This window comes from Eublepharis macularius, chromosome 17 (assembly GCF_028583425.1).
Source record: "Eublepharis macularius isolate TG4126 chromosome 17, MPM_Emac_v1.0, whole genome shotgun sequence".
Taxonomy (NCBI): domain Eukaryota; kingdom Metazoa; phylum Chordata; class Lepidosauria; order Squamata; family Eublepharidae; genus Eublepharis; species Eublepharis macularius.
In genome coordinates this window covers 31,105,808-31,120,233 of record NC_072806.1, presented here as the reverse complement: position 1 = coordinate 31,120,233, position 14,426 = coordinate 31,105,808, and the positions used below count along the sequence as shown (strand labels likewise).

The window sequence follows — 14,426 nt, the reverse complement described above, 5'->3', positions numbered from 1 at the left end:
ACAGCTCCAAAGCCTTCCCCAAAATTAGGAAAGGAAAGGCGTGCTCCTCTCTAGCTGTGTGCCCTGACCGTCCCCAGACATACCCCCCCCCCCCCAATCCCAGCTTGCCCAGGCACCGCCCGGCTGCTCGACTGTGGCGAGGAGACGGTTTTGCCCTCCGCTCCTCGATCCAGGCCGGGCTTTCGCTCCGGCTCGGCGGTCCGGTCCGCTGGCTGCTGGCACCTTATTGATTTAAGGGCTGAGTAATGCTAGTCGTCTCGAGCACGCCCCCGGGCAGCTGTGGCCGGCGCGCTGCCTGGCGGAGGGGGGGGGGCGCGCGCGGCGCTCCTCTTTGGGCAAGACCACCTGCAGGCTCCTGCCGCGGCTCCCTTCGGACAGGTGAGTCGAGCTGCCTCTCGTGCATCGCTCGCCTTGCCCAACTTTTGCTTTGCACCCCCCCCTCCCTTTAAAAGAAAACTTCAACCAGATTGATTCCTTTCAGAGAGCTGCCAGTCTGGAGTCTGTTTTTTTTTTAGGATTTGTTTATTTTGGGGTCTTTTAAAAATGCGTCGTTCAAACTTGGGAAGTTGCTCGTGGTCTGAAACCCCACTTCTGTATGAGCTGCAGGCATTGCCCCGTCTTGCGCAGGCGCCTTTGCGACTGGGATCAGCAGGCGGTAACCGAGGTTTGGGTTTTTAAGTTTTGCGGCAGGCCGGTGAATCTGGGAGGGAGCACGTTGCAAAGAGGGGTTGTAAATAGCATGGAGTCCCAGGCTTTGAGCTGGAGTGTTTTTCTAAATTAAACTTGGTTGCACGCTTTCCCATTGGGGAGGCTGAGTGCCATCGAGTCATAGCTGACTTATGGCGACCCCTGGTGGGGTTTTCATGGCAAGAGACTAACAGAAGTGGTTTGCCACTGCCTGCCTCTGCAACCCTGGTCTTCGTTGAAGGTCTCCCATCCAATTACTAACCAAGGCTGACTCTGTTTAGCTTCTGAGATCTGACCAGATCAGGCTTACCGGGTCAGGGCACTCTACCATTTCATCTGTTTTTTTTTTAAAATCATTTTACTTTTTAAAACAACCCCATGCTTCCTCCACCGAGCTCTGGGAGGCACACATGATTCTCTCTTCTCCTATTTTATCCTACCAACAACCCTGTGAGGTAGGTTATGCTGAGAATGAGTGTCCCAAGGCCTCCCAGTGAGCTTCATGTCTGAGGAGAATTTGAATCTGGGTCTTCCTGGCCTCCATCTGATGCTCTACTTGCCTACAGTGGCTTGCAAAATATTTTATTAAGCACCTTCTTATCCTGATTTATTACCTTCAAGAAGTCAGGAGCAGCATATCTAATTCCCCATCTTCCATTTTATTCTTACAACAGCCCTGTGGAGTAGGTTAGACTGAGAAGGAACGTCTGGCCTTGGGTTAGTCTTGTGCCTGAGAGTAAGTTATTGTTCGGAGTGCAAGTCATTGTGCCATGCCTGAGCATCAAGAGCTATTAAATCATTCAATTGCACCTGAAGCAGAAGTGTGCCCCTCCCTACTGGAGGCTGATTGGACAAATCACAGTAACTCATGCAGAGATTCAGCAGGCACCCTCAATTGGTGAGTCATTTTGAAACTGCAGGTGCCTTTCAGTTTTTTTTATCAAAACTGCACAACAGTAATTATGTAAATAAATAAATAAATAAATAAATAAATATGAAGGGGGATGGAGTTTGGGGGTCTGACCAGAACTCTGCATCCTTTGCAAACTACAGTTCCCAAGATTCTTTGGGAGAAGCCGTGTTAATTAAAACTGGTATAATGCTTACAGATGTTTGCAGTGTAGATAAATCCTGTGGATTTTTTTTAAAATTAGGGTTTTGCTCTAGGTCCCTTAACTATTGCTAGAGTTTTCCTTGTTTTTTTTTTAAAAAAAGGTATTTTCATGGCATTTAGTTGATTCTGTTTATCTTTAATATTTTTTCAACTCATTTCATTATACATCACTTTTTGAAGTGCATTCTTTGGCATTTGGGTGGACCTTGCTTCTAAGGAAGTGTGTACAGAGTACAGGAAATAAGTTCCTACATGGGTTAAGGGGGGAAGGATAGCTAGCATTTTTTTTCATGTTTATTTAACTCTTGTCTCTGCATGCTTCACACGCTTTATCCTCATAATAGCCCTGTACGGTACACCACTAATATTATCCCCATATTGTTGATGAAGGACTAAAGGTGAGTGATGGTGGCTTGCCCAGGGCCCTTTAGTAATGTCCAGTGTGTGGGCCTTGAGAGTGATGGTGGAAAGTGCTGTCAAGTCATTGCTGACATATGGCCACCCCTGAGCATGGGGTTCAAATCTCCATTCCATCCAAAAAGGCTTATGAAGTTTTTTCTTTAAAGAATTGTTCAAGCACTGTCTCTTCTAACTGACTCGTATCAGCTTCCAAGGTCTCAGGCAGAGAAAGACCTTGCTGACTGAGTCTGTTTTAATGGAAGATGTAGAGGAACAAGATGGGACCTTCTATGTGCAATTCATGAGCTGGTATGTATGTATGTATGTATGCATGCAGGGGTCATTTCGTAGAAAAAGAGCTGGAGGAACTCATTAGCATAACTCATTAGTATGACTAATTAGCATATGCCATGCCCCTTGACATCACCGGGAGTGTGTCATTAGCATAGCTGATTTGCATGTGCCATACCCCTTGACATCACCTGTCCTGGCTGTTTTGGACCCAATCCTGGCCATTCAGGGCTAAAATTGGGCCCAAAATGTCAAAAAGGGGATGAAAATAGCCGAAAAGGGGCCCCAAATGGTCAGGATTGGGCCGCTGCTGAGTGGGAGAGTGATCCACCACCCGTCAGAGGCCCGATCCGGGCCATTTCGGCCCCAATACAGGCCAAAAAGGGCCCAAAGTGGCTGAGAGTCAGGTGGGCGGGGCCACCTGACATGTGACCTCTTTGGGGAACTGCCGGAACTGCATTCCTGCATGTTCCCCCTCAAAATGAGCCACGTACGTACGTACGTACGTATGTATGTATGTATGTATGTATGTATGTATGTATGTATCAAACTTCTTAAGTGCTCTCTTGACTGTATGGCTTTCTTGACAATGGCCCCCAATTTGTGACCAAGGTGAGATTTCAACTTTGGGCCTTGTGGCTCTCCATCACAGCCCATTTAGGCAACCCATTTGGATGCATTCACATTGTTCATATAATTTTCGCTCTGCAGAGTCGGCATTGTGGGGGAAGTTCCCACATGTTTGCGAGTGGACTTATGCTCGAGGGCCCACGATCGACCCATGCTTGCATATCCCTGATGCCCTTTGATGCAAAACCAACTGTCAATGTTAATAATGTTTTAATCACATTTTGTTGCCATGGATGGAAGACAACTATGGTTTTGGTCAGGGCAGGGAGAACCCACGCAAAACCCAGGAGTTTTCATAGGGAAACTGTCCATGAAACTCAGTTATGTCCCTAATGCCCCCTCTCCCCATACTCAGTTCTATTAACATGTAGCTCAATGTTCCACTGCGGATGCATTGAGAACGGGGCATGCTCTGTATAGACGACGTTATTGCTGATGTCTACAGGGTGTCCAACTCAGTCAATAAATGGTTGGCATTGCAAGTTTTGAGATTGTGTTTGTGGAAGAAACCAAATGAGGGCTTGCTCCTTAACTAGTGGATCTTCCCTAATTGACTTTCTCCCTAACTTGACCTCAGCCACACTGATTATGTCACTTGCTCGGACTTCGTGGCTCATAATTTCCTACTGAGCGCTAAGCAGCCTCCCTTCCCTGCTTTGAGTTGCAGGGGCTGGAGAGACCTCTTGGTAGGGGTCATGCTTTTTGAGCATAAAGGATGTCTAATTGCAATTTGAAGTTAGGAAAAAATCTAAGTAAACAAACTTTCCCCCCCTTGTTCAGTGTTTTCCTTCATAAAATAGGCTTCAAAACAGTTCAGAGATATTTTTTTATTTATAGTCCGCCTTTCTCACTGAGACTCAAGGCAGATTACATAGTGTGAGATTAGCACAATCGGTAGCAAGGACATTTCCATACAGTGTCAAGGACATTTCCATACAGCGTCAAGGACATTTCCATAAACGATATCATAGGGTAAATAAGTACAAGTTTATAATGACATAGCATTCGCAAGGATCCAATACAGAGTTGAAGAATTGCTGAAACAGAACATAATCGATTCTAGGACTGACATTAGACAACATGAAGCACAGGTAGTACGTAGGACTGGAGTAAATATTTAAAGCAACAGATATGTAAGGCAACGTAGTGGTGAAGTCTATGGCCCCTAACTCATTAGGACCACTCCTGACCTCCTCAGGCAGGCTGTTTCACAGGATGGGGGCCACCACAGAGAAACCCATGTATGGGCTGCTGTTGATTTCGCCCATGTGCAGGCTGGCACCTGCAAGAGACCCTGTTCAGATGAGTGAAGCTGCCGTGGAGGGACATAGGGAGGGAGACAGACCTGTAGTTATGCAAGGCCAAGGCGGTGAATTGAATTAGCTTTTGAATTGGATTGGCTGCTCTGACATTGCATAGAACAATGTTTCCAGTTTGGATAAAGAGTTTTGTGCAGCTCTGAAGCTTGCTAGTTGTGGGCTGTTCTGCATGGGGTTTTTTTCCCCATCGGTTCTTCTGGCCCTGTACAGCTTTGATTTATCCCTGGATTTCTGCAAACATTTTTTTGCCTTTCATTTTCACTTCTTTCTGTTGTTTGTTTTCCTTGGTTCGCCCTTTTAATAGACCTGGTGCTGAAAATATAGTTAAGCAAGGCTATTCCTCATCTCCTTTATGGTGTAGAGGTCTGGGGTTGGAAAGATTGTTTAATCACAGCTTTGGAATCTATCCAAAACCATTTCTTAAGGAGAATTCTAGCTTTACCAAAAGGTACTCCTGCAGCTCTTATGCGAGCAGAGCTTGGCCTGCCCTCAGTCAGAGCCCGTGTACATCTAACCCTGCTTAGATTCTGGAGGAAGGAGTGTAACGATAATACCAACCTATTACACGGGTTATGTTATGAAATTATGCGTAAAAATGAGGCTGTACAACTAGCCAGCTATAATAATATCCTTCGATATTACTCCATCTGTGATGACTCCCAGGGTGTTCCAGTTGCTGGCTTTAACATTCAGGAATGGGTGTTCCACTGTGACGCCGTAACTGATAGGTAGGCAGTCTTCTATTCCAAATTCTCCCCATGGTTTAAACTTTTCAAGAAGGATTATATTAGAGTGCCCTATTTGGTCAACATCTTCCCTCACAACCTCAGAATAGCCTTTACCTCAATTCGGTTCCAAACTATGCCCACAGCGCTGCTAGCTGGGCGCTATGCCAAAACACCTCAAGCCCTCCACTACTGTATTTGTGGTGCTCACGTTGTGGAGGATTTACCACATTACCTACCATCCTGCCCACTCTCTGCAGAGCCAAGGAATAAATTCCTAGAAGAGTTTTTTAATTGGTTTAAACTCCTCTTCAGACTCTGAGAAGTTTTTTCTTTTGTCTGACACTGCTGCATTTGTTTCTTATAGTCTCTCTGTTCGCCTTAGCAGCCAAGAAAATTCGGGCTAGAGCTGTTTCCAGAAGTAGCAATGGTTTGAACTGATCTGTATTTGCAGGCCCAGCTTGATATGGCCCGGGTGTTCCAAGCAGAATAACACACTGACCCTTGTTTGGAGAAAATAGGCCACAACTTTATTGATTACAGAATAAAAGAGCCATGGCAGCGTAGGGCACGGATCCCAGCATCGGCAGACCCGCCTGCCCACCGATGACTCTCCACCCTATCAGCCCGCCTGCTGAAAGGGGACACTACGGGATGACGGATGAGGAAGCCACACCGGGCGGTAGCCTCTGCGTGGTCCCCCGTCACCTGAACGCAGGCTTGTTCTGTCAGCCCCCCCGAGCTGGGCATACCACTGTCAAGCCTGGTCCATGACCCCTTATGAGGATCCCCTCTATGGGGAAACAGTGCACACAGGCCCTCCCCCCCCCAAGGGATCGGTGCCCAACGCCCAAACTGCCACAGGAGCCACTAAATGGCTCCCCGCCAAGGCTCTCCCTCTGTAACCAACAAAGCAATCCATCCCGAATATCTTGCAACCAAATGTCTTGCCCCCAGCTGGATAGTTGCACGCTGTCTGAGTGATAAAGGGCCTCCAAGCTGGAGCCGACTGCGTCCGGAGGAGGCCAGCCCCGGTACCTATAGATGGCGGGAGGACCTGAGTGAAAACTCGTTCACTCAGGTCGGGCAACGGCTCCCGTCCTTGCAGCTCCCAGCCGGCTGCTCTGATCGGCCAGCTGGGGATACTATAATTCCGCGCTCCCAGCCCGAGGCTGCAAGCGTGTTCTTGCAGGGGCCGGCATGGACGCCGCTCCTGCTTGCTTCCCTTTGGCCGTGTGGGCCTGCAAACGCTGGCCCAGGTAAGTTCGGGGCCGGGGCTTTCTGCCTAGATCATTTTAATCTTTTAATATTTGCACATATGTTTATATGTTAGAGTGTTTTATGTGTTCTATGTGTATGGATTGTAACGGCCTTTGGCCACAAACAATAAACCTACCTACCCTTCTTTTGAGACCACTTTTACCCCTCTTTTTTTTAAAGCCAATTCTCAGTTGCCTTTGTTCTTTGTGCAGAACGCTTCTTTCACTTTTGTTTGTCCTGTCTCCTTCCACCCACCTCCAACCCACTTTCTGATAATTGGTTGTTTATCATAGTCAAACCACACCTCTCTCCATCAGCCTTCCTTCCCACTCTTTGTTTCATTTTCAGTGTTTTAAATCATCAGTTTCATAATGTTATAATGGCCTAACGTTGCAATAATAGACATAAGTTTTTCTGAATCCTCAGCTTTCATTAAAAAAACAAAAGCAAGTCTTTAGTCCATTTCATTGCAGAGATATAAGGGAAAAGGGCTATCTCCATATTGGAAGGGGATAGAAACTTTTATTTTTAAATATTCCAAAATATTTTTATTTGATTTTCCAAATATTTATACAAACAACAATTTGAACAACTTATTAACAATAAAATAATTAGCCATAATAAATATAATATCCATTAAAGTACTGGAGAAGTAGAGAGCTGAATTACACCGTATTAGTAAAGGACAAAGTCTGAGTATTTTTTTGGTAAAGGAATATATGTGATGCATAACTAGTTACATAATTAAAAAAAGGAACCATTTTTCCAGGAAACAAGGTTGGAAGTTGAAGTTGTCATTCAATATTAGCTGTTGAGATATCTTATCCATTACCATTACATCCCATATTTTTTGTATCCACTGTGTAATTGAGGGAACTTTATCTGATTTCCAGCTCTGTACAATTAAAGATTTGGCTGCATATAGTAGTAATGAAATGAGATTTCTTCTCAGTGGTGGGACAGAAAAATTGTTCCAAAGATTTAATGAAATGAGTTCAGGATTTAGTGGTATGTTATACCCTGTTATTTTTTCAATGTTATCTGTGACCTTTCTCTGGTAGGCTTGTATTTTTACAACAGGACCTCCAGCAGTAGATAAAAGAGCCATTCTCCTTACAACCTTTCCAACATTTGGAAATGTGTAATGATCAGAGCTTTTTTCTGGGAAAAGAGGTGGTGGAACTCAGTGGTGGAATTCAGGACCACACAATAACATCACTTTGGGTCAGCTGGAGCAAGGGGGGAGTTTAAATCGCCCTCGGCGAAAATGGTCACATGGCAGGTGGCCTCACCCCCTGCTCTCCAGACAGAGGGGAGTTTAGATCGCCCTCCAGGTGTGGAGGGCGAGCTAAACTCCCCTTTGTCTGGAGATCAGGGGGCGGGGCCACCTACCATGTGACCATTTTAAAGAGGTGCCGGAACGCCAGTCCACTGCATTCCAGCTGAAAAAAAGCTATGGTAATGAGACAAGTTCAGAGGTGTTACACTGCTGTATCTATTATTACATTAGGTCTTTATGAAAATGACGTTAAAAAATTGCAAAAGTCCTGTGGGGGAGGACCGTAAGCATATGCTAAAAATTAAAAAATAATATCACTGGTGATGAGTGCACCTGCACTTGAAAATCCTGGTTATTTAGGGCCTGTGAGGAAGAAAATAAACCAACTCCACAATCGTTCAAACGCAGAGAGAGGGCAGCTGAGCTGAAGAACTGTTCCCAAACGGATTTCAGTGCTTGTGCTTCAACTGCTAAGTTGAACGTGCAGAAAAGCTATAGATGAAGCAGTTGGCAACATAAAAACAGAATTAACTAGAAAAAATACAGTGTTAGGGGAGGACTGTTTCATCAGATGTCCTATTACAATGGATTTTGTGTCTATCTCCCCATAAAAATAAGCGTGGGCGGTTGAACAGGCATTTACAGGAGAATTGTAGAGTGTTATTGTGAATACCCGCACCAAATTTCATTCTGTTCTGTCACCGCTCAAGGGAGATAATGTGCTGCAAGTCTACAAACCGAGAAATGTCAGCCGTCTAATTAAAACTTTGGCCTGCTTTGCACATGGCAGAGATCTGAGTTAGTAGAATAGACTGCGCCAGTTGAGTTTCTATGATGGAGGATCCCCTTTTGAAAATGCCCCCTGTAGATTAAAACCTCCCTGGAAAAAAGAAAATAAGCACGGCAAGTCAAGAGGAGGAGAAGAAAACCTGTCTTTGTGCTGTGCTAGAGCCAAGCCACAAGTGAGGCCTGACACAGGTTGGACACTTGTCAGCTTCCCTCAAGTTTTGATGGGAAATGTAGGCGTCCTGGTTTTACAGCTTGGCTCTCCATTTCAGCTGCAAGACCAGGATGCCTACATTTCCCATCAGAACTTGAGGGAAGCTAACAAGTGTCCAACCTGTGTCAGGCCTCACTTGTAGCTTAGCTCCCAGTTTTGTGTTTTGTTAGACATTTGTTGCTATTCTTAGTGAAGGAATATTCAAAGCTGGATCTACCACCTGCAGTCTAAAGCGGTACAGTCTGCTAACCTGCTTCAGAGCTTGGTCACATGTGAAGTAAGCGTAACCTCTTTTCATGGGTTCTATGGGGCATAGGAAGCAACTTTCACACAATTTTAAGAGTTTTTCTTTGTTTCCCCTTTTAAACTTTTTAACAATTAATAAAATACAACTTTAAAAAAAACTAACTCGTAAGTGCTACCATACTGAAAACTTTAAATCAACAATGTTTTTGAAAAGGTAAAACAGTTCAGTATTTCACGAAGTGATGAGTCCTCTTTCATTAATTTGAGGCAACTGTATCCCAGGCTTCTGTCTTCTTGTTGGAGAATTACAGCCAGGGCTTTTTTTCAGCAGGAACGAGGGGGAACGGAGTTCCGGAACCTCTTGAAAATGGTCACATGGCTGGTGGCCCCGCCCCCTGATCTCCAGACAGAGGGGAGTTGAGATTGCCCTCTGCGCTGCTCAGAGGGCAATCTCAACTCCCCTCTGTCTGGAGATCAGGGGGCGGGGCCACCAGCCATGTGACCATTTTTTTTGAGGGCAACCCACTGAGTTCCACCACCTCTTTTCCCAGAAAAAAAGCCCTGATTACAGCCCTGCAAAAATAATACAATCCCAGTAACACCAACCAAACACAACACACAAATACCACTTTAAATCATATTGTGTACATACATTTGATTACCTTATTCAAGGTGATAAGAGGATATAAATTATTAAGCTCCCCAGCAACCAGCCTCCTCCTCCTCAGCAGCCTGCCTCTCCTTCTGATTCCACCCCACTGGACTAAACCAATTAACCTCATAGGGGTTAAACAGGCGCCAGGCAGTGTTTGAAATTGAGGGACAAAAGGCCAAAGTCAGTTATACCCTGTAGGGCACAGGGGCCGTGCTACCACGCTGCTGTTGCAAATTCTGCATGTAATGGATGAAAATGAAATTTATGTCATTTATAGTCCGCCTTTCTCACTGAGACTCAAGGCAGATTACATAGATTAGAACAATCAGTAGCAAGGACATTTCCATACAGCGTCAATGACATTTCCATAAACAATAAATAAATACCAGTTTACAAAGACATAGCATTAGCAAGGATCCAATATGGAGTTGAAGAACTGCTGAAACAGAACATAATCAATTCTAGGACTGACATTAGACAACATGAAGCACAGGTAGCATATAGGAGTACATATTTAAAGCAACAGATAATATGTAAGGCAACATAGTGGTGAAGTCTATAGTCCCTAACTCATTAGCGAAGCATCTGAGACCTGCTTCCTACAATATTGCTCTCCTCTCTGAGTAAAAAGCCTTTTTGAATAATTCAGTTTTGCATCTTTTGCGGAAAGCTGGGAAAGTGGGGGTTCTGACCTCCTCAGGTAGGCCGTTCCACAGGGTAGGGGCCGCCATAGAGAAAGCCCATGTGCGGGCTGGCACCTACAAGAGACCCTGTTCAGAATCCTGCCCGCAAGTCATAGTTGACTTATGGCAACTCCTGGTGGAGTTTTCCTGGCAGGAGACTAACAGAAGTGGATGGCCGTGGCCTGCCTTTGCAACTCTGGTCTTTGTTGGTAGTCTCCCATCCAATTACTAACCAAGGTCGACCCTACTAATCTTCCAAGATCTAACAAGATCAGGCTCTCCTGGTCTATCCAGGTCAGGACATGTGGGAGAGCCCTTGTCAGTTCAAAGGTGAGCATTGCTCTGCGCATGCTCACGTGCACCCTATCCATTCTGAGGAGTGTACGTATGTGTCAAAAAGAAACCTTTCGCAGGGGAAGTGCCAGAATCTTTGGGTGAACTTGAAGTTCTGTAGCTTTTTGGATCTTGGCCTGTATTCAGTTTTAAGATACTTGTAATGTAGCTAATATGCTTTTGAAACGCCTTCTAAATAAACCTACAGAACAATTGTCAGTCATCAATAGCAGCCGCAGTGAACCCATCAGTAAATAGAATTGCTAACGTTCATTTGCAAAGCTGTGCAATGCATCAGTGATGAAAACCCCAACTAGCACATGTCTTTAATGCAGGCTTTGCAGGGCAAAAATAATGGGGAGTGGGGACTGAGAGTCTTGCTACACAAGACATCTGACATGTGAAGAACACGTGTCGGGAGATGCAATGGTAGCCGGGAAGGGTAGTTTAACAAGACACAGCCAGCGGCAGGGCAAAGGCTTTGCTATACACTGGAGCAGTATGAAGGGGATGTGAAATGCCAGAAGGGAAACTTCAGCCCATTATAACCTCTCCAGGTCCAAGCCCAGCTCTGGAAGGCAGTTCCAGCCCATTTCCATTCCTGCTGCCCTCTGGTTGCCATCCCACACCGTTTTAGACTGGAGAGGTGAAATTGACAGAGCCTTCCTGGCAGCGAAAATGAAATTAAGAAACCCTTTGAGGAGCAATCTCTGCCTGCTCTGTCTTTTAAAACAACGTTTCCTGGCTAACATGGCATCTCCTTACACTTGATGAACACGCGCTGAGGTGTCTCATGTAGAGAGACTCTGAGACAGCTGTGTGCGTAGGCTGTTTTGTCTTCTATGCAAGAGAGGAAACAGCTGTATACAACTTTGTCCCAGTTTATTCCTCCTGTGGGTGTCCTGACACCATCACCTAGGATAAAATTGCAGTATTAAGTTCTCCATCAGAAGAAATAGGGATGTTTTAAAATTTCAGTGATGCTGTTTCACTTTAAAAATTCCCGTTTGTGGCCTGTTCAGACTGAAACTACAGTTGTCTTATTTTCCTTACCCCACTAACGCAACTCAGTAGAAATCTTACAGCTAAAACGGCTGCCCGTTTTTGCATGAAAAGGATATAAAGCAAATTTGCAAAACAAGCATGCTGGCAGAGAAATTAGGCAGCACGGAAATGCATGAAAAGAAACGGAGGAAACGGCGAGTTCATGAATGCCTGGAAATGAATGGGAGCTTCTCAAGACCATGTCATGTATGAGAGATTTTCCTCCTGGGTGTTGGCACACACACCTGATTGAATAACTTGAGCCTCAGCTGCTGATGGGACATCTGCCCTCCTTGCCTTTAGCATCTGCTTCTGAGGACGGGCATGAATCTTTGGGCCTCTCTTGCTCTCTTCGCCTGTTGCTTCCTCGTCATAGCAACTGAGTGATTGTTTGTTCGGGTTGCTACGGTTTCTTCTTTGGCATAATCAGGTCTGGCTTACGCAGCTGAAGGTAATTACACTGCACCGGGTGTTGGTGGAAGGAAAAGCAGGAAGGGACTCCACCTGGCCTGAAGTAGGAGTCCTTGGGAGGTAGTGGAAAACTGACAGATAGTTGTGAGGCCTGTAGTGGCGGAGGGCTGCTTTGGATCAATGCAGCATGCCTGTGTACTTGCCACTTCCTTGGGGGTTGTGAAGTTTGGGGTGGGGGGGGCAGTATTAACTAGAGATGCTACCAAAGGTTTTCTTTCTCCTTTGTGCCAGTCAAACTTTTGTCTTTGGTTATGGTTTTTCGCCTTTTTATTTTCCTCGGTCAACTTTATCTGCTAACCAGCAGAATTCACCATTCCACTTTGTCCTTTTTTGGCATATAACTGGCGTGTAAAACGTGTCTCATTGCCTGTGAAAAAACAAACCTTTGTGAGTCGTTAGTTTTGCATTCCATTCTGCCCCTTGCCTTGAATTTTTCCTGAAAATTTGTGTAAATCAAAATATTATTTTATATTAGTTGGATATAAATAAGCAAAAAGTGGTCTCGTTATGAATGTGTATAGAAAAAGAGTGAAAGGGCATATTTGTTCATCTCTTGCGCTGCCTCGGTTTGCTTTCTTAGAGGATGAGTTTGCATTGGAAATTTATAGTGATTTTTATATTATGTTATTTATTTTTAAAAAAACATTTATACCCTGATTTTCTTCCCAGTGGTGGCCCAAAGTGACTTAAAATACCATTCTCTTCTCCTCCATCTTATTTTTACAGCAACCCTGTGAGGTAGGTTAAGCTGACAGCATGTGACTGACTTGAGTTCACGTAGCAATCTTCCATGGCTGTGTGGAGATTTGAACCTGAGCCTCCCAGATCCTAGCCTGGCAGTCTGTTGACTTTCTACTTACTGGTGCATAGTTAGTATTATTGACAGACAGACAGACAGACAGACAGACAGACACACTCTTGCAAAATAGTGTATCCACTACCCCACATCTGATCCCCAGAAAGACTGAGCCTGCACTCCAACGTGCTCCGTCTTCCAATAAATCATAGATTGTGCTTCTTCTATCCCAGACTCAGGGCCAAACTACAAGTGACGAATGACACAGGTTGGACATTTGTCAGCTTCCCTCAAGTTTTGATGGGAAATGTAGGCAGCTTGGCGGAATGTTGGACAAGTGACAGTTGAAAAGTCCATTGGACAGCAGTCGGAGAGCCAAGCTGCAAGACCAGGACGCCTACATTTCCCATCAAAACTTGAGGGAAGCTGACAAGTGTCCAACCTGTGTCGGGCATCACTTGTAGCTTGGCCCTCAAACTGCTGACTGATGTTCTTTTTCTCCCCCCTCTTACACAGCTCTGTTTCCTCCCTTCACAGCAGGGACACATCACCTTCTCCAAACTCTGATCAATTCTTGAGCAAGAACGTGAAAGAGTAGTGTGGAAACAGGTCAACGTTAGTGCCCGTTTCCTGACTACCTTATATTCTGATAGTCAAGCTTGGCCCATCTGCAGATACTTAAATCCACGGATTGGGGCCACAACAACACAAAACAGATACCTTCTAAACATGGGGGACTTCCCAAGTTTGCAGAAAAATCTGAAAATTTTTTAAAAATACATTGAGGGGGTTCAAATCACCCCCTCCCAAACAACAAGCACAGATGATGGGGCCACCTCTAGGCAACCTGGCAACTGCAGGGGGGGCAGGTAAGCTGAGGGGGGCAGGCAGAGCAGGGCACTGTGGCGGTGGTGGCTGCAAAGCTGGGGATGGCTGGGCTGGGGGGAGGAAGATGAAATCCCCCCTCACTTGTTAGCTCCTAATGAGGAAACATAAATAGTCATTAAGGAGCAGTAACAGCTCTTTTTCACAGGCCTCCAGCTTTAATGATAGCTCTGTTAATAATAATAACAACATTCAATTTATATACTGCCCCTCAGGACAACTTAATGCCCACTCAGAGCGGTTTACAAAGTATGTCATTATTATCTCCTCAACAATCACCCTGTGAGGTGGGTGGGGCTGAGAGATCTCTGAGAGAGCTGTGACTGACCCAAGGTCACCCAGCTGGCTTCAAGCGGAGGAGCGGGGAATCAAACCTGGTTCTCCAGATTAGAGTCCCACTGCTCTTAACCACTGCACCAAACTGGCTCTTGCCAGTTTGACAGTCCTCCAGTCAAGATAGCAGTTCTGGTTAGTAGTCAAAGTGTCAGACTAGGCCTGTGGAGACCTGGGTTCGAATCCCTGCTCTGCCACGAAACTTGCTGAGTGACCTTGGGATAGTCATTTTCAGCCTGGGCATTTTTACAGGGTTGTTGTGAAGACAGAATGAAG

The 14,426-nt window shown here is 45.3% G+C and overlaps 1 protein-coding gene across 1 annotated transcript in view; it reads left to right on the top strand.

Moving 5' to 3' along the window:
* Nucleotides 1–324: 324 nt before the first annotated feature.
* The window catches only part of RPH3AL (rabphilin 3A like (without C2 domains)), an 80,274-nt gene continuing 66,172 nt past the window's right edge, over nucleotides 325–14,426 (top strand). Inside the window, exon 1 of the mRNA XM_055002055.1 lies at nucleotides 325–378. The gene's annotated coding sequence lies outside the window, so the exon portion shown is untranslated. The remainder of the gene's footprint in view (nucleotides 379–14,426) is intronic.